Source organism: Silene latifolia, unplaced genomic scaffold, assembly GCF_048544455.1.
Source record: "Silene latifolia isolate original U9 population unplaced genomic scaffold, ASM4854445v1 chrun_scaffold_16, whole genome shotgun sequence".
NCBI lineage: Eukaryota > Viridiplantae > Streptophyta > Magnoliopsida > Caryophyllales > Caryophyllaceae > Silene > Silene latifolia.
In genome coordinates this window covers 10,346,787-10,373,824 of record NW_027413123.1, presented here as the reverse complement: position 1 = coordinate 10,373,824, position 27,038 = coordinate 10,346,787, and positions in this window count along the sequence as shown.

Below are 27,038 nucleotides of genomic sequence, written 5' to 3'. Positions count from 1 at the left end.
ATTAGTGCTTTCGTATTAGAGTAAGTTAGTCACTCGAGTATTTAACGGTACTCATTGAGTTACAGCTAGAGTTAGTTGTACGAGTTGGGTTAGTAAATTTATAATCCGTAGAAAGGTACTAAATTTATTAATCGAGAATAGTGGACGTAGGTTTCGACTTATGAAACTGAACCACTTCAAAAACCGTGTGTCTCCTCGTTCTTTCGTTCGTTCGTTTATTTCGTTTTACATTCACTAGTTGATTAGTTAAAGTTTAATCAATAAACTTCAAATAATCAATCAATTACATACACATAATCGAAAAAGCTTTCAAAAGTTTTAAATCCTCAATTCAACCCCCCCCTCTTGAGTATTTTGGATCAATAGACTCTTCAATTGGTATCAGAGCCTCGTGCTCTTGAGTGCTTAACCGCAAAGAGGCTGATCTATCTTGTATTTCATTTATCTTATTGTTTTATATTCCGCTGCCTATCACGTGATAAATGGATTTCAAATATCTCAAGTGTCCCGTTTTTGATGGGAAGAATTATGGATTATGGAAAAACATGATGACTCACTATGTGAAAGGTCACGATTGGGAGTGCTGGAGGATTATCCAAAACGGACCGCACAAAATTCTTGTAGCATCCGAGGAAGGTACTACCTATGAAAATAAAGAAGAGGACTATATCGAGGACGATTACAAAAAGGCCGAAAAGAACTCCAAAGCAATAAGTCTCCTGCAAAACGGATTGACTTCTACAGAGTTTGATCGGTTTTCTTCATGCTCTACGGCCAAGGAGATATGGGATGGACTTGAACTAGCTTATGAAGGTACTTCCATTGTTAGGAAGCACCGAATGGATTTGCTTATGCAAAAATATGAGCTATTCATTATGGAGCCTAATGCGTCCCTATATAGTATGTCCGCAAGGTTTTCAAGCATCATAAACGAACTGAAAAACCTAGGTAGGAAATTCAGTACTGAGGACATTGCTAGAAAGGTTCTTAGGAGCCTGACTAAGAAGTGGCGTGCTAAAGTCACTGCAATGGAGGAATCACAAGATCTTGAAAACCTATCGTATCAAAAACTCATTGGTGCTCTCATGGCCCTTGGACTTACTCTTAACAAAGATGACACTGAACCGAGCCGAAATAAGAGTATGGCCTTAAAAAGCGAAGAAGTTGACTCTGAACTAGAGGATGAAACTGTTCTGTTTGCACGCTGTTTCAAAAATATGATATTTCGAAACAAACAAACAAAATCATCCTATAACAACAACAACAACAAGTCATTCAACAAAAAGGTTACTGAATCAAAGTCGTCCTTCGCAAATAGAGGTTGCTTCAAGTGTGGAGAATCTGGTCTTATGATCAAGGATTGTCCAACATGGGAAAAGATTAAGGACAAGAGAAAACGTGAGAAGACAAAGAGAGAATTCAAACAAGTTATGATGGCTTCGTGTTGGGGAGACCTTGACTCAGAAGATGACAAGGAATCTAAAGACGACGAAGTTGCTAACCTTTGTCTTAGCAGCATTAGTCTTGACCTAATCTCCGACAGTGACGATGAAAGCACAAACTCTCACTCAAACTATTGCTTTCTCGGAGAATCAGAAGAAGATGACGATGAAGAGGTAAGTTATCTTGAGCTTAAAAAACGCTTTAAGAAATTGTCTAAAAGTGCTTTAATTGAATTCTTTGAACAATCTCTTGATAAGTGTCACGAACACGACTTGGAATTGAAAGATCTGAAGGAACAGATTCTCGAAATCGCGGAAGAGAATCATACTCTCAAGGCTAAAGCTAAGAAGTTGAAATCTAAGGTTATAGCTAAGAAAGCAACAACGTTAGATTCTACTATGGCTGAAAAGAAGGAATTCGAGGCCAAAGTTATAGCTAATGAAGCTATAACTTCAGACCTAAAGCTTAACATCAACCACCTTCAAGCCAAAGTTATAGCTAATGAAGCTATAACTTTATAACTTAGAAAAGCCAAAGAACTTTTGGAAACTAGGGTCACATCTGATGAAGAAGTGGTCTTAGACCAAAAAAAAGAGATAAATTCTCTTTCAATGCAATTAAAACAATCTAAGACCGATATGATCAATGTTAAGAAACAACACACCGATGTTGTGTTCATTCTTAACAAACGATTCCAAGACTTTCGTGACAACTTTAAAAAGGACAATGATGTAGATCACACAAAATGTCAAGAGGAAATTAAAACCCTAAAAGACCTACTTCTTCATGCTAGAAAGGTCCATGATAAGTGGGAAGGTAGCACAAAAGTCCTAAATTTCCTAACCGAACAATCTGACAATAATATGAAGATGGGGTTAGGACATGAGTGCTACAGCCATAGAGATCACTCTAAATGCAAATCAACACCTTCGAATTTTGATTTCAGAAAAAGGAAGTATGCTGATCTTCCTGAATACCTGATTTGCAATTACTGTGGTAATACGGGTCACATCCAAATCAATTGTGTCAAAAAGGCTCATGATATACGAAAAAATGCCGACGATGCTAAAACTGTTGACACGGTTGACGAGAATGATGAAACCCCCATTAATGAACCTAACGAATAAAGGAACAATAAATTTCGTTGGTTCTATGACATGGCCTTTGACTATAGCAAGAAACCTAGCACCTCACAAAACCCTTGTCGATCTCAACCTAGTAGACCTATTCAGAAGGGAAATAGTCATGAAAGACCTAGAGAAGTTCCTAGATCAAGAGAAAACCCTAACCCAAGAACTCCTCCAAAGCATAATAAACCAAGAGTTAGAAAAACGGTTATTAGACAAGTGTGGATTCGAAAGGATTTAGTATATAGAGTAAATAATCTTAAGGGACCCAACATAGCTTGGGTACCTAAAAATTGTATCTAATCCTTTCTGCAGGAAGAAGTGAAAGAAAACAATCAATGGTATCTTGATAGTGGATGTTCAAGACACATGACCGAAGATAAGAACCTGTTTCTTTCACTCAAGCCCTTCAACGGAGGAAAAGTGACGTTTGGGGACAACAAAAAGGGAAAAGTAATTGGCGTTGGCAAAATCGGAATCTCTAAGTCTCACGTGATCAGTGACGTTTATCTCGTGGATGGTCTATGATGCCCGTCGTTGTGTGCACCAAAAATAAATTTATAATTCCTAACTACAACTATAGATAGCGGTAGTAGGGTCGAACCACAGAGAGGCAGATGTAATTATTAGTTGTCTAATTTCAGTCTAAGGTAACAATTGTGTGGGGGGTTTAAGTTGAATTGGTCTATAACTAATGGCAAATAAACGAGCTAATAAAAGAAATAGATTAAATCAAATAATAAAAAGGGGTACTAAGATGGTCGGTTCACTGTAGTTTCGGCGGCAGCGGCTAGGTAGGTCTAAAACAAATTAAGTGAGTCGGGAAAATAAGAGGTCCTCTCGGTCCACTCCTAACAAGTAGCATCTTTCGATCTCGCTACGGGTCCCTAATATCACTAGTACTAACTCTCGTCCTGAAAAGTGACTAAAAATCTAAATTTTACCTATCTTTCGATCTTAGCATAGTTTAGTCATTTTAATTGGTAGTCTAACAACTTTCCCTATCTTTCGATCTAATGGGTCGGTCATATACTAAGCATTCAACTAGTCGCATGCATTCGATTCGTCAAATGTAACAATTAAAACAATTAAAACGAAACACAGCTCACGTGGCCAGTCGATCGACTAGGGAACCCAGTCGATCGACCGGCGTGCGATTTAGGTCGTACCAATTTTAATGCCGCCTAACCTACAGATTCCCTACATCCTAGCACGATGAATTTAGCTACTCATGATATTGATAAAAACAACAACAATATTAATGAGTAAAACTACTAGATTCATGCTTGAAATAGTTAAATAACAAATAACAATAAACGATAATCGGCTTCGGGAAACTAACTAGCAATTCTATACTACTAACGAAATATAAGCGATGAAACTGAATAAGAGCAGGAGAATATCGAATGGATTTTGTAGAGAATCAAGATCCAAGAACCCGAATGCCAAAGTAACTTTTATTGAATGTAAAAGATTATAAACTAAAGAATCCTAAAGAATTTCTGATAATAAAACTTGATTAAAAGCTTGATAAAAACTGAATCCCTGTTCTCAAAACCTAGCATACGTTATATAGAATACAACGTAGTTCTTATTTCCAAAACCTAACTACTATGGGCTTCCTATTCCTCGTTCTATTAATTCACGCACATTAGCGACTTGGTCGATCGACCAATGAGGCCGGTCGATCGACTGGTAGGCTCTGAACAGTGGCACCTGGAAGTCGTGGTATGGTCGATCGACCATAGGTAGCGGTCGATCGACTGCTTTAGCTGATATTTGACTTCTAAATTCTCTTGGATTTGTCTTTTGGACCTCGAAATGCGCACCAAGCTCGTTCCTTGAGTAAATACTTTACGTCAAATGCAGTGCAAGGTACTCGGGGACGGATTTAGCTCAAAATCTACTCATTTCCGCATAAATCTGCAATATTACATAAAAATACGAAAGTAGACGAAATGGGGCAAATAGTAGCATAGAACTACACAATTGAGCTCTTAAATGCGTGTAAAATGGGGTGTAAAACATCATATTTAGGACACGCATGAAACTTCCCCAAACCAAACACTTGCTTGTCCCTAAGCAAGAACTAGACTCGATCCTAAAAACATAATGGAACGAGTTCAATCTCAGAGCGAAATGCACAAGTAAAGCCTAAACCAATTTAATGCAACAACCAACAATCAATTAGAAATGTGAATCATGCAAACGAGTTATGTAGTCGTCAAAAACTGCTGAACCGTCAACTATAGAGACTTATCAAATTGGACTCTCACGGGTCGCTCAAATCACTCAATAAATACTGGTGAATATATGTGAAAGATAGAAAGAATTCATTTTTTAATGACTCTCACCTAACTACGACCTACAAGAACATGCCTGTAATATAATATGAAAATAATATCTACAACCGTACATATGCATTCCAACCAAACAAATGACCATGACACATGCCGAGGTATATATATGGATATGTGAGGTAATGGGTAAGAAGAGGCAACGATAATTATGGGAGTGTGGAGGTACAGGTGATCAAGCTAGTACCCAACAAAGCCATATGACAATATCCAACTTCTTGCTCATAATCAACGATAAAACCCGGTGCTAATCAAAAGCACAAATCTCGCAATTTCCATAATAATTAATCAATCAACTCCCCATAAGATATAATTGCAACATGGGAGCAAAAATCGCCATATAAAAAAGACTTTGAATTATGCGAATTGATTTTTCTTTTCCTTCACGGACGCCAGTCGATCGACCAGGATGGTCAGTCGATCGACCACGTCTACAGTACAGTACTCTCTTTTTCTTTTTCGAATCATTTTTCTTCTTTTTTTTTGTTCCTTTCTTTCCTCTTCCATTTTCTCAACAACATCTCAAAATGAGCATATGCCACCAAAAACGTAGTAACAATCCCAAAAACTAAACTTCTAGCTTGACAAGGGTAGGCTAAATGTAGGATGTAGTAAACGGGACAAAAAGGCTATTTTTGGCAGTGTGGAGCTTATGGGTAAGATGAGAAAAAGGGGACCTCTACCACATGTGTCAACAAACCACAAACCGAATGCACACAGGTATTAAGCAGATTAAGTTCATATTTATGCAAATTAATGAAACATGACTCACACGGAGTAACTACTCACATCCTAGATAAACTGGTCATAGATGACACCTGTTATAAGCTCTAATAACTCAGAAAATGATGCAGTTTGCCAAATTTCTAAGTCAAGTCCAAAGTCCAGCAGGAATTATAACGAAAACTCGTAGACTATGCAATTGATTCTACTAATAACATGTCAATTAGCAAGGCTTAGGCGATAAAACAGATGCTAATGCAATGTCATCATTGAAATACTACCGTTCCAACTCAACCTATATGCTAAAATAAACGTGCATTTTTTGAATTTTGTTGAAATTATTAATTTTTTTGAATTTTCTGTAAATATCGGAGAAATTAAACAACAAAGCAAGACAAAATGTAAACGTGAATGCAAAAACATATGAAATGCAACGCAAAACCCTTCCCCAAACCAAATCGCACAATGTCCTCATTGTGCAAAATCATGTATAAAGAAGCAAAGGAAATTGGGATTTTGCGAGATAAAAATTTAAAATTGACATAAAGAAAGGACTCGGAAACTCACAAGACTTTAAGCGCATCAAAAGGAAACCTCCCCAAACCAGTGTGAGCTAGGAGGTTTCAGTAGCCAGCAGTGGTACCAATAAGTACCTGAAAAGACAACAATACCACGCATAAAACCGAGAAAGCGATGTGGAAGCGGTAATTATGTGCAAAAATTAAGATTGGAAGAAAACAGAATTATGTCGGAAAATAAAGAGAAGGAAAGACTCCCTCAATTCCGCAAAACGACCAAACACAGCAGGAGAAAGGTCGTGAACAGTGCAAGAATGCGACAACGGTCGATCGACCATATAGCAGACGATCGATCGAAAATGAACAGAACAAGCTCCTGGAAGTCGCACCTCAGTCGATCGACCAGGGTAGGCGGTCGATCGACTGAAAATACTGCTGTAATTTTCTGATTTCTTCGAATTAGCTCGAGAACTTGAGCTAATATGGTCTATAAACCTGCAAACACACATAATAACGCGCCCAAAATTGCGCAAAACCCAAAGTAACCTACTAAAGTGTTTAAAATCCTAAGCAAACGTAAAAGAGCGAAGTCTCGCGCACACGAAAACAATAAAAAGTCTTAAAAAGCAATAAAAATGAAAGTTTGAAAAAGCATGCGATCAACTAATAGTTGATCAAGAACGGTCACGGAATGGCCCACTTGGACGGCTTCTGGCTACAAGAGGTAGCCTCAATAGTGCTCATCTTCTCAGCTGCACTCTTCTCAGCTCCAGCATCCGCAGCTCAACGGATCAACATGTCGGACATCTTTCCATTCAATGACCTCTTAGGACTCGTCGGAATCCAGATCAGACTCCGTTGCTTTGGTTGACTCATCTTCGGGCTCCTCATCCGTGCCATAGCTAAGGCATCCTAGACCGCCTCTTTGAACTATTGGCTCCTTCACAGCTGGAGCAACATGCGGCTCTTCCTTCCCCAAACCAACTCCTGTAATATCTAAAACAGAAGAATCTTCCTCCACTTTACTCCCAGTCTGGGGCGGAGGTGTCACAATAGGAGTTGGGGTGGAGATAGGCATATCAGGAAGTATAAAATAAGATTTCTTTTCAGAAACCGTATTGCAAGTGACGGGCCACATGGGGTCTTTCTTCCTAGTTGTCTGGGCAAAGACAATGGAGTGCTTCCCTACCTTAAAGGTCAAAGTACCCAACCCAACATCAATTATTGCACCAGCAGTGTGCAGGAATGGTCTACCTAGAATAATAGGAATGCGGGCATCTTCGGGCATATCTAGTACCACGAAGTCAACAAGGAAGAAGAACTTCCCTATTTGCACGGGAATGTCCTCTAAGACTCCTATTGGCTGGACCGCAGAATGATCAGCCATCTGTACTGTCATGTTCGTGACTGCAAACCTATTCAACTTCAACTTCCTAGCAAGACTCAAAGGCATTACACTAATACTGGCTCCTAGGTCACATAAGGCTTTCTCAATAGAAAAGGTGCCAGTATTACATGGGACTGAAAAACTACCTGGGTCTTCTAGCTTAAGGGGTGCAGTATGGGTCAAATAAGAGCATGACTCCTCAGTGATTACGATAGTGTGCACAATTTCAAGTGACTTGTTTTTAGACAAGAGTTGCTTCATGAATTTCATATAAGCAGGCACTTGATTTACTAACTCAAGAAAATGAACTTGTACATTTAAGCTACGGATAACATTTTCAAACTTATTAAATGATACTTGTTCCTTCGTTGGCACTAATCTCTCTGGATAAGGGGCTGTAAGAAGTAACTTAGCCCTCTCTTCTAAATCTCTCATGCCTGACGGTGGACTTAGGGCCGAAAGTCCACAACCTTCTCCTTGTTGTAGCTTGACCCTTCTTCAGACCGTCTCAAATGTGAACCATTAATCGACAAAGGGTCGTATTTCGGAACCGGAAAGGACCCATCAGCAGCCGGGTTTGGCCTCAATATTTTCGGGGCAGTAGTACCCCGAAACAAGTGATCCCTCAAGTTATTAGGCATTGGAGGACGAAAAGAATCACTTTCAGCAGCACTGTCAGTCGATCGACCAGGTTGGTCAGTCGATCGACTGACTTCTACAGGAAGAGTAGCTTCGTTGTCGCGGACCGATCGATCGGGGGTATGTCGATCGATCGACGACATACCTGTGATCGTCTTTTTCTTTCCACTGTTCGTTCCAGCTTTCTTCTGACTCGGTTCCGCCTCATCTTTTTCAGCAATGTCCTCGACCATAGCGGGGCCATCAAGGGTAGACCCACTCCTCAAAGTAATGGCATTAAGAGTCTCATTTTGGTCCGTTTGAGTCGGTAAATGTCTCGGAGCTCGAGTTGTATTCTTCCTAGCCAATTGGGCAATTTGGCTCTCCAACATCTTCATCCCGGCCTCTCTAGCTTGGAACTCCTTCAGCAACAAGTTCTTCAGTTCGGCAAACTCAGAATTTTGGGATTGTTGTTGCTGCTGAGGGACATATGGAGGCTTTGGAACTGTTGTTGCTTATGAGGGGCACATAATTAGGTGTTGCGTCAACTGTGGAGGTTGAGTCGGATTCAAGACATTTAGGTGCTCCACCTCGATTCGGATGGACATTCGGCTCATAGTAAGTGTTTGTCTGCCTATAATGTTGAAAGGCAGCACATGACTCAAAGGGATTAGGACAGTTGTCTGAAACATGTCCCTCAGCCCCACATCTTTTGCAGACAAAAGGACCGTCTGAAACAACGTTTACATGGTAAATCCCTCCTTTTGAAGCTCCCCCTAACTCGTACTTATCAAATCTCGCCGTGAGAGCCTCTAATGCAGCTACAGAAGGAGATTCAGCAGCTCTCCTTTGATTTCCCCTGGAATTTCCATACTCAGCTTTATGGGTGGCCAAGTCATCAATGATTTTCCACCCCTTAGTTTCTCCCATATTCTCCTGGAATCGGCCACTAGCTGCCGCATCCAGGATAGCTCTCTGATCGTCATAGAGCCCATTGTAGAACTGATTGCCTAAGCTCCATTTCTCAAACCCATGATGCGGAATGGTTCGCACCAGCTTCTTGAAACGGACCCATGCCTCATGAAAGTTCTCATCAGGACCCTATTTAAAGCTCGTGATCTGAGCTCTAATAGCATTCGTCTTCGAGGCAGAGAAATATTTCTTGTAAAATGCCAAGGCCAAAGAATTCCAGTCGGTGATCCCATTAGCAGCTCGGTCCAGGTCTCTGTACCACTCCCTTGCAGCATCACGAAGTGAGAATATAAATATTGTCTCCTTCACCTGGTCCTGGGTCACACCGGTCGCCAGGGCTATAGAGCAGCAATAATCAATAAATATATCCATATGCTTGGCAGCATCTTCATTTGCAGCTCCCCCTAATTGGTTTCTCTCAACCAAGTTGATATAAGAAGGATTCGGTTCTAATTTTCTATCAGCTCCCGGTAATTCGAACCCTTTATATAGATTTGCAGCTGTCGGCTCAGAGTGACTTGCTATAGTTGCTTCTTCAGCCATCTCTAGAAAATCTGGAGAAGTGGCGGTCTCAGCTGATGAAGTAGAAATAGGAGATGAAGGTGGATCCTCCTCGAACAGCTCGTTCTTGTAGTAACTGGACAGAGTACTCAGCTCTTCCTCTGTCGGCAATATCCTCGATGATCGTCTCAACTCGCGCAAAGTCTTCTCAATCTCAGGATTGAACGGTACTAATTCACCACCCTGTGACCTGCGCATAAGAGAAAAGTATAAAAAGAATATGAGAAGAGCTTAAGGAACGAATGTCCCTTAAACTAAGAAACAGACTAAAATAAAAGAACTAAAAATTAGAACAATTGCCTACCCGGCAACTGCGCCAAAATTTGATGCCCGTCGTTGTGTGCACCAAAAATAAATTTATAATTCCTAACTACAACTATAGATAGCGGTAGCAGGGTCGAACCACAGAGAGGCAGATGTAATTATTAGTTGTCTAATTTCAGTCTAAGGTAACAATTGTGTGGGGGGGCTTTGAGTTGAATTGGTCTAAAACTAATGGCAAATAAACGAGCTAATAAAAGAAATAGATTAAATCAAATAATAAAAAGGGGTATTAAGATGGTCGGTTCACTGTAGTTTCGGCGGCAGCGGCTAGGTAGGTCTAAACCAAATCACGTGAGTCGGGAAAATAAGAGGTCCTCTCGGTCCACTCCTAACAAGTAGCATCTTTCGATCTCGCTACGGGTCCCTAATATCACTAGTACTGACTCTCGTCCTGAAAAGTGACTAAAAATCTAAACTTTACCTATCTTTCGATCTTAGCATAGTTTAGTCATTTTAATTGGTAGTCTAACAACTTTCCCTATCTTTCGATCTAATGGGTCGGTCATATACTAAGCATTCAACTAGTCGCATGCATTCGATTCGTCAAATGTAACAATTAAAACAATTAAAACGAAACACAGCTCACGTGGCCAGTCGATCGATTAGGGAACCCAGTCGATCGACCGGCGTGCGATTTAGGTCGTACCAATTTTAATGCCGCCTAACCTACAGATTCCCTACATCCTAGCACGATGAATTTAGCTACTCATGATATTGATAAAAACAACAACAATATTAATGAATAAAACTGCTAGATTAATGCTTGAAATAGTTAAACAACAAATAACAATAAACGATAATCGGCTTCGGGAAACTAACTAGCAATTCTGTACTATTAACGAAATATAAGCAATGAAACTGAATAAGAGCAGGAGAATACCGAATGGAGTTTGTAGAGAATCAAGATCCATGAGTAAATACTTTACGTCAAATGCAGTGCAAGGTACTCGGGGACGGATTTAGCTCAAAATCTACTCATTTCCGCATAAATCTGTAATATTACATAAAAATACGAAAGTAGACGAAATGGGGCAAATAGTAGCATAGAACTACACATTTGAGCTCTGAAATGCGTGTAAAATGGGGTGTAAAAATCATATTTAGGACACGCATCAGTCTAAAACATAACTTGCTAAGCATATCTCAACTATGCGACAAAGGTAACAAATTAGTTTTTCATACTGATAGTTGTCGCATTATTATTGAAGGAACTAGCAACGTTATTCTTGAAGGCCACAGGAAAAGAAATGTTTATATGGTAGATTTAAATGCTGTGCCTACTAACTGTTTTTCTTGCATGAAAGTTACTCTTGATGATCCTTGTCTATGGCATAAACGATTTGGTCTCATTAGCTCACTAACCATGAACTAACTCAAAAAGTGGGACTTGGTTGAAGGGTTACCTAAGATCAAGTTCGACCAAGAAAGGATGTGTGACACGTGTGCTAGGTGCAAACAAGTGAGATCATCGTTTAAACCAAAAAGAGTAATAAGCACAAATCAAGCCTTTGAATTAGTACACATGTATTTATGTGGACCAATGAAGGTAAGAAATAGAGGAGGTTCCAGGTACGTCTTTGATCTTGTAGACGATTACTCAAGGTATGTATGGCCTATCTTCCTTCATTCAAAAGATGAAACGTTTGATGAATTTGATTGTCTTATGTAACGAGTTCAAAACAAATATAAGACTAATCTTGTATCTATTCGTACGGATCATGGCACCGAATTTGACAATCAAGCCTTCATAGAATATTGTAGAGTTAATGGTGTAGGGCATAATTTTTATTCACTAAGAACTCCTCAACAAAACGGTGTTGTTGAACGTATGAATAGAACTTTAGAAGATATGGCACGTACAATGCTTTTGTGTAGTGGTTTACCTCGTAACTTTTGGGCTGAAGCCATTAGTACTTCTTGTTACATCCATAATCGTGCTATGATTCGACCTATTCTTAAGAAAACTCCCTACGAACTCCTTAGAGGTCAAAAACCTAATATCTCTCATCTCTGTTGCTTTGGGAGTAAATGCTTTGTTCATAACAACGGTAAAAACCGGTTAAGTAAGTTCGACCCTAGGAGTGATGAGGCGATTTTCATAGGATATTCAGATCATAGCAAGGCTTACAAAGTCTTCAATAAAATAACTCTTTGTATTGAATAAAGTGTCCATGTCATCTTTGACGAGGATAACGTAGTTGATAAGCCTGTAAAGGATGAGGAAGAAGACTTGGATGAACCCGACTTCCGTCTTTCAAGGGACGATCCCCCGGAACTAGAATTGGAGGATAATAAGATTGAGGGAACGAATGATGAACTTGATCGTTCCTCAAAAGATAAAAAGGAGAAAACCAATGTTATAGTTGTTGATACTATAACATTGACTCAAAATAAGGATTCCCAAACCAATGTTATAGATGATGTTACTATAACATTGAATCCAAATCAAGGTGTAGAGTCCGAGGCTATAATCGGCTCTAATACAACACCCGGATTTGATTCAGGGGGAACTTCCTCCAATTCCGATCCAAATGAAGTTGGGTCAAGCTCAAATAATGATGAAGAACCAAGTACTTCAACAAAGTGGAAATACAAGAGCTGACACCCTATGGACAATATTCTAGGGAATATTAAGAAGGGTGTTCAAACAAGACGATCCTTGAATAACTTCTGCTCTTTCTACTCTTTTCTATCCATGATCGAACCAAGAAATATCAATGAAGCTCTTACTGGATCTGATTGGATTATAGCTATGCAAGAAGAGCTACAACAGTTCGAAAGAAACAAGGTTTGGCATTTAGTTCCTAGACCAAAAGATCGTTCAGTCATGGGAACAAGGTGGGTCTTTAGGAACAAACTAGATGATGCCGGAGTCATTGTCAGAAACAAAGCAAGATTGGTGGTCCAAGGTTATAATCAACAAGAAGGAATAGATTATGACGAGACCTTCGCACCTGTCACTCGTCTTGAAGCTATTAGACTTCTAATAGCCTTCGCTGCACATAAAGGAATGAAGCTCTTCCAGATGGACGTCAAGATAACATTTATGAATGGGTATTTACAGGAAGAAGTCTTCGTTGAACAACCTCCCGGATTTAAAAATAGCAAATTTGAAGATCACGTCTTCAAGTTAGATAAGGCCCTATATGGATTGAAACAAGCACTTAGGGCTTGGTACGACATGTTATCCAAGTTTCTACTTGACAGTGGATTCAGTAGAGGATCTGTTGATAAAACCCTATTTCTAAAATCCGAGGAATCTTACCTTTTAGTTGTTCAAATATACGTCGATGATATTATCTTTGGATCTACCAACCGAATTTTGTGCAAATACTTTTCTGAGTTAATGACCTCCGAGTTCGAGATGAGTATGATGGGAGAGTTAAAATTCTTCTTAGGTCTGCAAATACAACATACTGAAGAAGGCATTAAAATCCATCAACAAAAATATATTAAAGAATTAATTCGGAAATTTGGGATGGAAAATTCTCATGTTATGCCTACTCCAATGGTCGAGAACAAGAAATTGACATTGCATGAAGACGGAAAATCAATTGATGAAACTACTTACCGTGGGATGATTGGGTCACTATTATATTTGACCGCAAGTAGACCCGATATTATGTTAAGCGTATGCGTTTGTGCGAGATATCAATCATCTCCCAAAGAATCGCATATGACGGCCGTAAAACGAATTTTACGATACTTAATTGGAACGGCCAATCTATATTTGTGGTATCCGTTGGAGTGTAATTTTGATCTAGTCGGTTATTCTGATGCTGACTATGCAGGATGTTCTCTAAACAGAAAAAGTACGTCGGGTGTCGCTACATTTGTCGGACTGTGTATTATTACGTGGGGTTCGAAGAAGCAAAATTCGGTTGCCCTCTCAACTGCTGAAGCCGAATACATCGCTGCAGGACTGGTATGTACTCAATTATTATGGCTTAAGCAACAATTACGTGATTATGGTATTGATGTAGGATGTATTCCTATTTTATGTGATAATACTAGTGCAATTATTATTTCTAAAAATCCCGCACAACATTCACGTACCAAACACATTGAAATAAGACATCATTTTATTCGAGACCATGTTGAGAAGGGGAATATAAAGCTTGAATTTTGTAGTACTGAAAAACAATGGGCAGACATTTTGACAAAATCATTAGCTAGAGAACGATTTGAGACTTCACGGTTGGAAATTGGTTTAATCAGTGGTACCTAAGTTTCTATACACGTTCAATTTTCCTATGACTGACTAGTTAAGTTAAGATTGTATGACTGTGTCCGTATATTGCGTTGCATGAATAATATCGTTATAGGAATATATATTTGTTATAAATTTCTATTTGTTATTTAGAATTTTATTATTTATACAAACTTAATTCCTTATAAAATAAATATGACACACCGTATCTTTTGTCTTTCCAATCCACATACAAATTTCCTTAAAATCGTCTTCCATGTTACACGGCTAGCTTTCCATATACAATTTTACTTCCTAAATTTTATCTCTTACTATATAAATTTTATCACCTAAATCTCCTATACCTACCATAACTCCTATCACTATTTGCTACTTCCCAAAATAAATCACACCCTTTTTATCATAGACTAGGATGCCACTTGCCATATTTCATCTAACCCTAGTCCTATAATTACCCCTCCCTTTGCCCTGTACACCATACCCACAACCCACTTGCCTTACTTTTTCTCTTCTCAAAATATTTACCATCATCCTCTTTACACAACCACCACCATCACTTCCTTTATTCAACTATCACCATCATAATGAATCCTAACCATGCAAAAACCCGATCCTCAACTTGCCATCAACAAAGCCGTCACTTTCACAAACCATCATCACTACTACCATCAAATGATCATAATTCCACTAATTTTCCTTCACCTAAACCAAACCCAACTACGCCCCTGTTTCGTGGTCGGGACGCGTCGATGTCCAAGGGTAAAAGACGCCGTCTTTTTAAAGGGAAAAATAAGGTAGTTGTTGATGAAGGTGAAGATATGGAGGAACCCGAGGTTATTGTTCGGAACAGTGTTGCTCGTACCTTGCTTCGGGATGTTTCGAAAGCCGCAACAAAGGAAGGGTTAAATCGTGTTCGGCTTACTCATGACGAAAGCATCCTTGTTACTCGTGTTTTGAGGTATTCTATTCATGGAGGAAGGTACTATCCGAAATCTTGGTTCATTAATGTTCCCGCTCTTAAGTTCTTTGTTGATTTTCTTGATTTTTAAGGGTGGAGTCACATTAGTCAGTTTTCGGGTCATATTTATCCGGTTGAAGTGGTTCAATTCTTTGCTAGTGTGTCAATTAAGAAGGGAGTCTTGCATGCGGTGGTTAATGGGGTTGATGTGACGGTCTCTGTTTCGGATTTTTGCTCTGCATTTTCGGTTCCCGATGACGGAATTGAAGTTAATCCGAGTCTTGAATGGTCTAATGTGGTGAGTGAAAAGGAGATGTTAGTTAAAAGGTATTTTGAGGAGGTAGGGACGGACGGAGGTAATATTGTGGTTCGTCCTCTCTCGGCAAAAATCAAGTTCCTCTTGAACTTTATTTGGAACACGGTTGTGCCGAGGAGAGGAGGTCGTGATAAAGTTTCGAGTTATGAGGCTATTGTAGTCTATTCGTGGTTGGAGGGACAAAAAGTGAATTTGGCTAGTCTTGTGTTGCATCGTATCATTCAATTGAGTTTCACGGTTACCAAGGAGAAATTAAGTACAACAATCGACTTACCATATGGGATGTGGGTGTCTCGGTTGTTGGAGATAAAACAAGTGGTGGGACGGGATAGTTACGGTGTAAGTGCACGGGATTGCTTGTGTGATCGGTTGATCAAGCTTATGGATCTTGTTATTGATGGACCCTAGTTACTTCTTGTTAAGGATGTTGAGAAAACCTCGGGTGATTCGGGTTTGGGAGCTATGGAGGCGAAATTAGAAGGGTTTATGAGTGGTTTAATGGAGAAGTTTGAGGAGCATTCAACCAACTTGGCTACGGTATTGTCACGTGTTGAACCGTCCCGGTCTTTTGAGTCGGGTTTGGATGCTTCTCGGGTGTATTCTTGGATGGAAGCGATGGATAAGAGATTAGTGGGTTTTGAACGGGAATTGAAGGCAATCCGTGGGGAAGTGTTCCCACATGGTGACCGTCTTACTTTCCTCACGAGTCAAGGTGGAGCGTTTGTTGGGAAATGTGTCCTCAACAATAGTGCGATCACATGATTTAAATATCATTATTAAATCTCATTACAAGAATACGGAAGGGATGATACATAATATATATAGTCAACTTGTCCACACATATCGGTAATGATTGGCTGACTAGAGTTTGACATTACTGTCGTGCGACGGTGGTGATCAGTTGATCCCTTGAGGTCACACCTAAAGGACGATTCCCTTAATTGAAAAGGTTAATTAATTGTATACCGATACAGATTAATTAATTCCTTAATATTGAACAATTCAATTTGAGAGAGAGAATATTGATATCTTATTGTAATGGGATTAAATAAGATTTATTTTAGTAAATAAAATGCTCTATTACTAAAATTGTTTATTGTTTGAGAAACAATAAAGATAAGAATGAATGTTTGATTATAATTACAAGATATTGTGAATTATAATTATATGACCCATTTTATTTATGTGATCAAGTATCACTAGTCAATTTGTTGAAAGTAATTTAATTAATTTATAAAATGATATTTATTTGATAAATATGCATTTAATTAATTAGTAACATGTATCATACTACATGTGACATATTGTGTGACAAATGACAAATTGACAAAAATAAAATGGTAGTCCATTTTATATAGATGGACCGAAATAAGAGTGTAAAGGGAGTTAGTGGGTGAATTATTTTATGAGATAAAATAAGCTAATGATCACTAACCTACAACTAGCCTTACAAGTCTAAGGTATAGAAAAGAACAAAAAGAAAAGTGAAGGACCATATATTGGTCCCTTGCCTCACCAAAAACCGTGTGGCCTCACTACTTGATGAGTGCTTTTGTTCTTTTATTTTCTATCACACTCTACCATTCAAAACACATGCAAAAGTTCATGAATTATTCTCTCTTTAATCTTCATCAAAAAGGATGAATTTTTTATTAAAATTTGTTCAAAAGATTACTAAAATTATCAATGTAATATATGAGTATTAGTAATCAATATTAAGGTAAACCACAATATAAATATCTAGTACATATTAGTTTGTGGGTTTAAGGGATAGTCTTGGGTGTTACTAATTGGAGGGCTTCTATTTTGAGGTCATGTATGTTCATCCAATATTGGAAAGCTCAAGAACTAACAAGAAGGAGATCTTGTTGGTGCCCATTTGACCGAAATTTAATTGGTGAGAAAATTGATTTTCTTATCTCTTTTGTTTTAGTTTGCATGCATAAGATCACTAATTAATTTTATGACAAATTAAAATAAAACATATATGAATATGTTAGTATATAGATCTATTTTTCCTTCAATCGGTATCTAGAGCCATGGTTGTTTGTATGCAAATCGGTTATTGTTTTTCCGAGTTATATGATTAACAAACAAAACTTATAAATTTGTGTTTATTATGAAATATCACGAAATTTATTATGCATGTTAAAGTTTCTGGTCCTAAAATGTTTTAGGTTAATTTTGTTAATTTATGGATTTTTATTGTTCATTTTATATAATATTGGCAGTAAAATGTGATTTTTATGATAAAAATGTCATTTTTGGACGAAAATTAGCTAAACTTCGAATTTTCCAGTGGTTTTTGGATATGTTTTCACATATATTATTTTTAGATGATCTGGAAAGTTTCATAATTGTATGAGTTCTTATGCTCGAAATATGGATTTTTCATGTTAAAAATTGAATTTAGATGAAAAATAGGTTAATATGAGAAATATTTCGAATATGGTCATAGAAATTTAGTATGTTGTCACATGCAATTTTACAAGATGTGTGTAAAATAATAGGCTATAATGAAGTCTTCATGCATGATTTATGGATTTTTGATGAAAAATAGCATAAATAGTAACTTAATTAGTGAATAATTGCTAAAACATACTTCATGACTACGGAAAAACGTCACATGTTGCATTTTATTATCTTTTTCAGATCTAAAATAGAAAAGTTTATGAATATAATTTTTCTCATGTTTTTATGATTTTTATTGATAAATCCGATAAACCGCAACAATGTTTTTCCCGATAACTTTCGAAATTTTTAACCTAAGTTTTTGAACATTATGAGTGTCATGGTATTTTTTTTTCCAGAATGTTCATGAGTTTAAATTTTGAATTTATTTGAAATTTTTGTGATTTATTTGAAGTTTATAGCATTTTATTACAATTTTAAGTCCATTAATGAACAATTTTAGAAATATGAGTTAATTATGGTCATGTAATTAGTGAAGACTAATTTTGAGTCCTAAGAGGTTAGGGTAATTAACTAGTGCATAAATATGAATTTATGTAATTATCGTGATTATAAAACGTTGAATCACGCAAATCCGTAAAAACCGTGTAATATACGATATTGGCTCCTTAAAGGCGATTTAGCATAAAATTGGGCATGTTCATACATATTATAATGCTGCATTTTATTTATGATTGTCATAATTTTATTTTATGTAATTTTGAATTATGTAATTTTACTTAGTATGGCCTTAGTTTTTAATTGGGTATTACCCAAATGTATGGGAATATCGATTTGGTTGTAATTTATTGTGATCTCGTATCACCGTTTTGTAATTTAATAGATTTATTTTATTTTAATTACAAATGTATAATAGGAACTTATGTAATTTATTATGTAATTTATTTATTTCGGAGTTCCTTGAAGACGGTGTCACTCAAGAAGGAAATCCATTAAAGACGGTGTTACCTCGAGATGCGTGCCTCAACCGAAGTTCAAGGGACCAATGGAGTTGGTTTCCGAATATGTAATAGTTAAATAGTTTTTCTATTTTAGGAAGGCCATACTAGGATTATTTTATTTATGCTTTGCATTTTATTTATATGTCACATGCATCGCTAAATCGCCATAACTAAAACATGCATTGTCATTTTAATCGAGTTTATCGACCGTGTCAATTACAATTATCGTAGTTCACCGCTTTAGTTCACTTAAAACGTGATAGATAATAAATTGACATGACCTCTCGCTAAAATAAACAATTGAGACTTAGCCTTACCAAAAATTAGAAACCCATGAAGTACCGGTTTAGCAAGGGGAGTTGAGCGCTTTTACCGTAAGATAAACCTTGTTACGTTGGTGAAGTGGGGTGATAAATGTTTATCCACCGAATTTATGTTAATAAAGGGTATTTCGGCACACCGTGCCCTAAGTTGACATGGGTTTGGATCACGGACACATTTATTCGAAATTTGGGTTGAACTCAACGAAAATATTCACGACGTATTTCCGGATGTGTTTCGGGCTAGAGATAAAATATTAATGTAATTTTATCGACCAAGAGTTCTAAAAGTAGAATCGATTAAAGAGTTAATCCACCGAGTTATATTGATGAGGGGTATTTCGGCACACCGTGTCCCAAGTTAATATGAATTTGGATCTTGGAATCATTTATCATAGTTGGGTAGAGGTCACTATGTAAATGCTTTACTTGTTATTTACAAGTATTAATAAAACGATAAATGTTAAGTTTTCCACTATTCCGTTATTATATTGTTCTATTTCTTTACCACAATTCATATACGATATCATTTCGATTTTTCAAAATCTCCATTAAAACATCGTAACTAAAGACAAATTTTAATTTGCTTCTAAAACCTCAAATGAACCATTGCTAAGGATCTCTTGTAAAGAGTATAGATTAAAGTCATTCATTATCAAACGGGTTTTTGATTCTTGACTAACACATCTACTTATAATGAATTGTTTCTAATTTTGGTAAATAGATTTGTTGGAAATCAAAATTGACCAAAATAGCGCAACCACTTCAATGAAAGTTTTAAGACTAAAACGAACAAATGAAGAGTAATCTTCATGAATTCAATTTTGCTTCTCAAAGCAAAGACTCATTGAAATGAGTGGGAGCATTCTCTTAAACCGTGAAGATGAAGACGAGGTTCAAGAAGTAAAGATAATAATGGAATTGATACAAGGTAATGTTAAAAGTAAAGTTATTGAGAAATGACGATACTAAACCTATCAATCCCGACCAATAAAGTTTTCATTGTCTTAAATGTTGGACACAAGAAAGGAAACTACCCCAAATTATTGAAGAATCAACAAGTTAGTTGTGGGACATCTAATGGGACCTTCTTCTTTAAATGTTTATTTGATTAAACATAAATTTTGCTAGTACCACTTCGTCAATATTAGAAACCAATGGAGGTTTTCATCATTGTATTCGACACATAAGATGATTAGAATATGACGACTAGCAACAATAATGTCGAGAGATAGAGTAATTGTGTACTCAATCTAGTTTTTGGATTTAAAGTTGTACTTAATTGTGATTATTAAGTGCATAAACTCTAAATAAGAATATAAACTTGTTAAGATACAAAAGAGGTTTTCACTTTTGTGACCCTATACACCACGAGTTGATGTATGGCTAGCCCATTAACAAGGTGATTATATTCTAAACCAAACTAGAATGATATATCATGTAGATGATGTAAGATTCAAATTGGTAACCCAAGATTAAACCTTAAATTTTGGAATGAGGAACGCAAAGAGTTATCGAGTACTCTTGAAACCATTAGATTGTTAATGGTATATGCGTATCTTGTATTCAAAGCAAGATGTCTCATACCTTTTGGTTGAAAAGGAGATCGAGGTTGTAAATCATCGATCCAAAATAGGTTGATCATTTTCTTTTACCAACGATTAAGTTGACGCTAATGTGTTCACTTAATAAGGTAAATTGAAAAATCTTTGAAGAAGTTTAAAGAGTTCAAGGAATCACGACTTAGTCGTGATGGGATTATCAAAGTGAAGACTTTGATATAAGCCAAAGGAAATGTGATATAGTATCACAAGTTAATCTCTCTTAGCACGCATTATGGAATAATGTGTGGTTGGATAAGAAATCAAACGCTATTCGATATGGTTTGAACTTTAATCAAGTTACTTTGAGTTACTTGATCCTTTTGGGGATTTTATCATTTTTGTCTAAATTATTTTTCCACTAAATCGAATCATATGAGATATGAAATGGTAAGGGTACCATGTTTGTAAGTTTTCACAAGAAACAAATGCTCATTTTTCCCTTTTCAATTATCACGAGTACGACGGGTTTGCGGCTCGTGAAGCTGTCATTCTAAAATACAAGTTTATTTCTAGACGACAGAGTGGGAGAAATTATTCAAGAGCCACAAAGAATACCACAAAGAATGTTATGTCGCAAGAAACTGGTCTTTCTTGGCTACATGAGACGTTTTGTGTAAGACATTGTTTCTTCAAAACCTAGGAGGTTAAATTCGTCACTTGTTAAAAAATGATGAATTCATGCTACTTTTAAGAAAGTAAAGAGCTTATAACTTACAAAAGAAATTGTTTGATTCAAGTTGATTACTTCTATAAAGTAATGAACATATGACTTACATAAGAGTGTTTAAGTCACAACTCAATACAAGGTTTAGAGCCATGAAAATCCGAAACAAAAGGGCTTGATTAGTGACAAAGGGTTTTGCACTAATAAAGAGAGATTTTAAAGCAAGATTGGTTGCAAAGGGTTTTGCACTGATTGAAATGCTTAAGTCTATTTGGATCTTCTTAGGGATTGTGTTTCATTATGAGGATACGTGTAACACCCGCGAATTTTCTATTTTGACATTTAAAATTTATTAAACCGTTTGACTACTTTATTTTATAATTTTGAATTATTCAATTTAATTAATTTTATGTCAAACACGATTTTATAAACGTATTATATAAAAGCTCATTTTTATAAAAATACGTATTACTAAATTATATTTTTGAGGCGTAATTTATATAATAATATATATATACGTATCTTGGTCGGATGATATTAGTGACAATAATAATGACCGTAATAATAAGTCCCGTCTCAATTTCCGTCTAAACTTTAGACTGTCACATTTCATGTTGTACCTAATTTAATATGGACCAATCAAAAACCAACAACACATTCCCTCACCCTCAAAATATCTACTATTATCATTATTATATATTATTATTATTATTATTATATATTATTATTGTTGTTGTTTTGTAACCCGTCCCCACCCCCCTTTTATACTCCGTCTTCTTCTTCTTTTCCTGCAAAAACAAACAACAACCGCAAGCAATACTCAGCTACACTCAACCTCCATTTTCGCACCTTCAAACTCCGATCCCGCCTTCGTTTCTCGACCAAACTCGATGATTTTTACACCATTAGCTTCCTCTCTTCTTCCTCCTCATTTCTAGGTAAGAAAGTCTTATTCTTGTTGAATTTTCGAAATGGGCACCTTATTACAAACCCGGTTTTGTGACCCATGTTACTCGTTTTTCTCCCTTTTTAGTTGAAGACTGATGATAGGCTCGTGTTTTGGACGTTTTGCTCTGGAATTTGCAAGGATAAAGGTAACGGTGATAGGTTACTCGACAATGTGTCGATTTTTCGTTCTATAAACTCGTTTTTAGTCGTCCTGCGTATTAAAGTTGTGCCCTTTATAGTTGCTTCCATTCATGTGGTTAAATATGCTCTTTGATGGTCCTCTTGAGTGCCCATCCGAAGGATTTAGTGACTTGCCTTCATACGTAGCTTGTGCATATTATGGTGCGGTTTTGGGACCGTGAAAGACGGATACTTTGTGTCGAAATTTGGTATGGTTTTAATTGGCTTTTATAGACTGTTTTGAGCTTGTGTTATTCATAGGAGTTCCTGTCTTAATTTCGTATCAGCTGTGTCCCAGTCTAACTCTTCCTAGACGGTGTCACTCTTTTTTTCCACCGTGGTCAGGTGGTGTGGTGGCCGTCACGGCCTGGTTGTGTTGCATTCTAGCAGCTCTTGCAGGTGCTGTCTCGGTATGGTCGTGTGCGGTACCGTTTTTGTGACTGTTTAACGGGTTGTGTGGGACTGTTTCTACTCGGGGTGTGCTTGGTTTTGGGGTAGCTGTTTGGACGGGTTTTTGATTACTAGTGGTGGTTTGAATGGTGACCGTTTGGGCGTAACTTAGGGTTTGTATGGGTCGGGATTTTGGTTGTCCAAATGACGTCCTTGGGTTGTATATTGAGTAATTTTGGGCGCAATTTGGTATGATTGAATTAATTTAATTTCCGTCTCATATTTATATAACACAACTCGTTTATATTTCGTTTACTTATTATTTCAATTGGGTTTATTTGACATTAAAAGTTGGGCTCATTATATTCTAATTATTGGGCTTGACTTGTAGTTTGGGTCATACTCATATTACGGGTGCTTTTGGGCGCTAGTTTAGTTCATTTGAAATTTGTTTATTTCCCGTCTCGTATTTTATATAACCTAATTCGATTAAATATCGCTCTTAGACATGTTAATTTATTTGGACTTGTCATAATCCTTTACTTGGGCTTGACATATTATATTCGTTGGGCTTGGCATCATTTATTTGTTGGGCTCACTGACTTTTACTTCGTGGGCTCAACCCCTCATGTATGTTGGACTCAAATTCTTAAAGGTTTTGGACTCATATTCTTTTCTCTTTTGGACTCACTACTTTTGTATCTTTGGACTCACTTTGTCACATGTAATCGATTGTATGCATTTCGTAAATTTTCACATGACGTAAATTATTCATTATCACTTATTATATTTTATTCAACCGGCATGTTAAATTAGAAAATGGAATATCTATTAATATAGGATAAGTTTGAGTCATTATTTTTAAATGGTTATTTGTGAAGAGTCATATTCTTGATAATGCCTTGTATTGTTCCGTTGTGAGAGTCTTGGTCCTATCGGATACTAGGGGTGAGCTATAAGCCCTCTAGTTGCGATATGATCGTTGGGATTAATGTTCCCATCTGTACTCATGGTGAGATGCAAGCCATGAGTATGAATGTGACATTTATGGTCCCGTGTCATATGATGTTTGCATGATCATTCTTACTCTTATTGTGACTCAAGTGTGACATTTTACATTGTGTGACTACTTGACATTCCTTATTTATTTGCCCTCGGACATTGGGTCACGGTTAGGTGCCATTGTTTCCGAGTTGGGCTATTTTTCCTTCCGCCTCTTCGGACCGGGGGTCACGGTTAGGTGACAAGGTTCCGATTTGGGGTTACTCGACTTTCGGGCACGGTTAGGTGCACCATGTTTCGAGTCTTAGATACGATTTGGTATCGTGTGTCGAATCGGGTGTCGTCCATCCCGAGAGTCTGGCCAGGTTTAGACTAGGACCGTATTATGATCGTCGTCCTACCAAGAGGTTGGAGTCTAGATGGTTTGTCTTGTTTGAGTTCATACTAAGTATATGTCTTACACTTGTTGAGTCGTGTCCACATGAGTGGGTTGACTTGGTGATTCTATTTCCTTGATTGCATATTCATCCTCATGCATCATGCCTATTCTACTAAGAAAGTATTATGCCTGTTTCACCATGATTGTTCATTATATCTCCTTATTCCTTATTGTTCGTATATGTTGCATGATTAATATGTTTGATTAAGTGTTGTTTGTTATCTCGCATTTCGACATATTGTGGGCCGGGAGAACCTTGAGTTACTCCCCACTGACTGTGGCGTTCATGTTTACATGAATGACAGGTTTTGAAGACGCTTACGTGGGGAAGACGTGTGGGCTAGCGAGAACTAAACCCTTGGACCTTAGTTTCTAATTTAGAAACCTTTTATTTGTTTATTCGTGGGATATCTTTTCCCCGCTTTCTAGACTTAGGTTGTAATAACCTATATTTGTCTCTTTTAGTATTTGTTTCTTTTCGTTAGTGGCACCCGCGTGCTAATCTTTAGTTAGTAATTTAAAAAGTTTTTAAAATCTCACTAATTTCCGCATTAAATTATTAGTTATATTTTCCGCTTTATCGCGGGGTGTCACAGTTGGTATCAGAGCATATGTTGCTCCCGACGCACACACGTGTACCCCAAATTTAAATTTGAACTTGACCTTGAATAATGAATGAGAGATGGGTAGACTTAAGGACCTAAGATGGTAGTCTCTAGTGTGTTTGCTCTTTGTTAGGTTCTAACATGTTTGTTGATTGTCATATAATAATTGTTGTGCCCTTGGATCAATAACCGTAAACCTACCGTCGTGAAGATCAAGTTTTGGTGCCTATTGCCGGAAATTGAAGATTTGTTCAACTTTGAAGAATGTTTCTACTTCCTCGAAGATGTTTCTCATTCCTTGTGTACCTTGCCTTATTCTTTATCTCTTGGTGCTTATCCCTCTTCTAAACTCTCTTCTGTTCTACTTTGAAAGTTACTCTTGTACTCCTAACTTGTGCTTTGTTCCTTGTTTATCCTCCCTTAACACCTTTTTAGAGTACTCTTTCCTTTGTGGAATGTTAACCATAGTTGGATAATTTGACTTTTGTGGAGTTTGTTTGTGTTTGACCCTTAACCCTGGTTTTGAGAGGTCGTGATGTTAGAAAGACTTAGGTAATGTGATGAAACATACTTAGTGATTCTTATACCTAGTTCCTTGACAAGTGAGTATAATTGATTGGTGGATTCTTTGTGTTAGGAGTGAGTTGCCTATGCGATTAAAGTTATAGAACTTGGCTTTGCTGTTTATGTTTGAGATTTGAAAGCTTAGTAGGTTGAGCGTCGTTACCTTAGGAGTAAACATGAGATAAGTTTAGGATATGAATTTGGGAGAAAACCCATTTTTAGATGTTAATGATCCCGTATAGATTGGTGATGTGATTTGATGTCAGTTGTTCCTTAAGAATTTTGTTGAGAAGTCTTCGTTAATTCATTCTTTGGTTCTAAAACCTTGAGGTTGTGTCAAGTACTTGAGATAAATGGGTGCTTTTATACTTGAGTGGTAGATTTGCTTTAGGGAAATCCTAATATGTGATAAGATAGGTGGAAGAGGTATCTAACCAATATATCAACCCTTAAGTGAGCAATTATTTTACTTTGATAAGTCATAGAGGTGTAACCCTTTAAGAGAGACTTGCATATGAGGAATGAGATGAATTGCTTTCACCCTCGTTTTTGGGATTTAGTTGTTTTGATATGAAGGCAATATACCCTAATAGGCGTGACTTTGTTAGAGAGAACCTTAAGCCTTAGGAAGCGTATAGTTTAAGCCTTAAAATCCTCCTTCGTACCATTAATCGTTTTCCTCCCCTTCGTTCATATCTTGGTTGGATTTAATTCTTAGGTATAAAAGTTTACTCGTTATTTCCTTGTATTGAATACCCCCCCTAATTCCAATATCTTTTACTGGTTGTTAACTGGTTATCTTTATGATTCGACTCTCTTAGTCTCACATCTTGACATGTTCATGTATCCCCTTGAAATTTCCTATCATTTCCTGACCTGGTTATTACTCTTGTTTCCTTAGTAGAGTGATGGCATTGTTGGCTACGTTGTAGAGTGAGTGAGATGCTCCTTGAGGATTCTTTGTGAGTCTTGTTTTCGTCGAAGTTGGATTAGTAGAACTTAAGTTAGGTTGAGTAGGAAAATTCGTATGAGATACCTATTTATCTTTTTGGTTGGTGATCTTTATAATTTGGGGAATGTGATCATCTATGCTTGTGAATTCGGGTGTGAATAAGATTTTGTTTGGAGTGTTAGAATTGTATAAGGAACTTGGGATTATGATCTTTGATTAAGGATTTTACCAAAGTGAGAACTCATAGTGGTCGATAGTTGGATATGAGTGTAACTCTCTTAGTAGTTTTGATCTTGATCTTGTGGAAGTCGTTTGTAGATGTTTGAGGGTTTGAAGTGATGAGATCACACTTCTAGTGGAGTACCTTGTTTCAAGGAATAGCTTAGGATGAAGTAACATAAGAGTTTTGAGGAAATCCTTGGGAGTGATGTGGTTATGAGTTT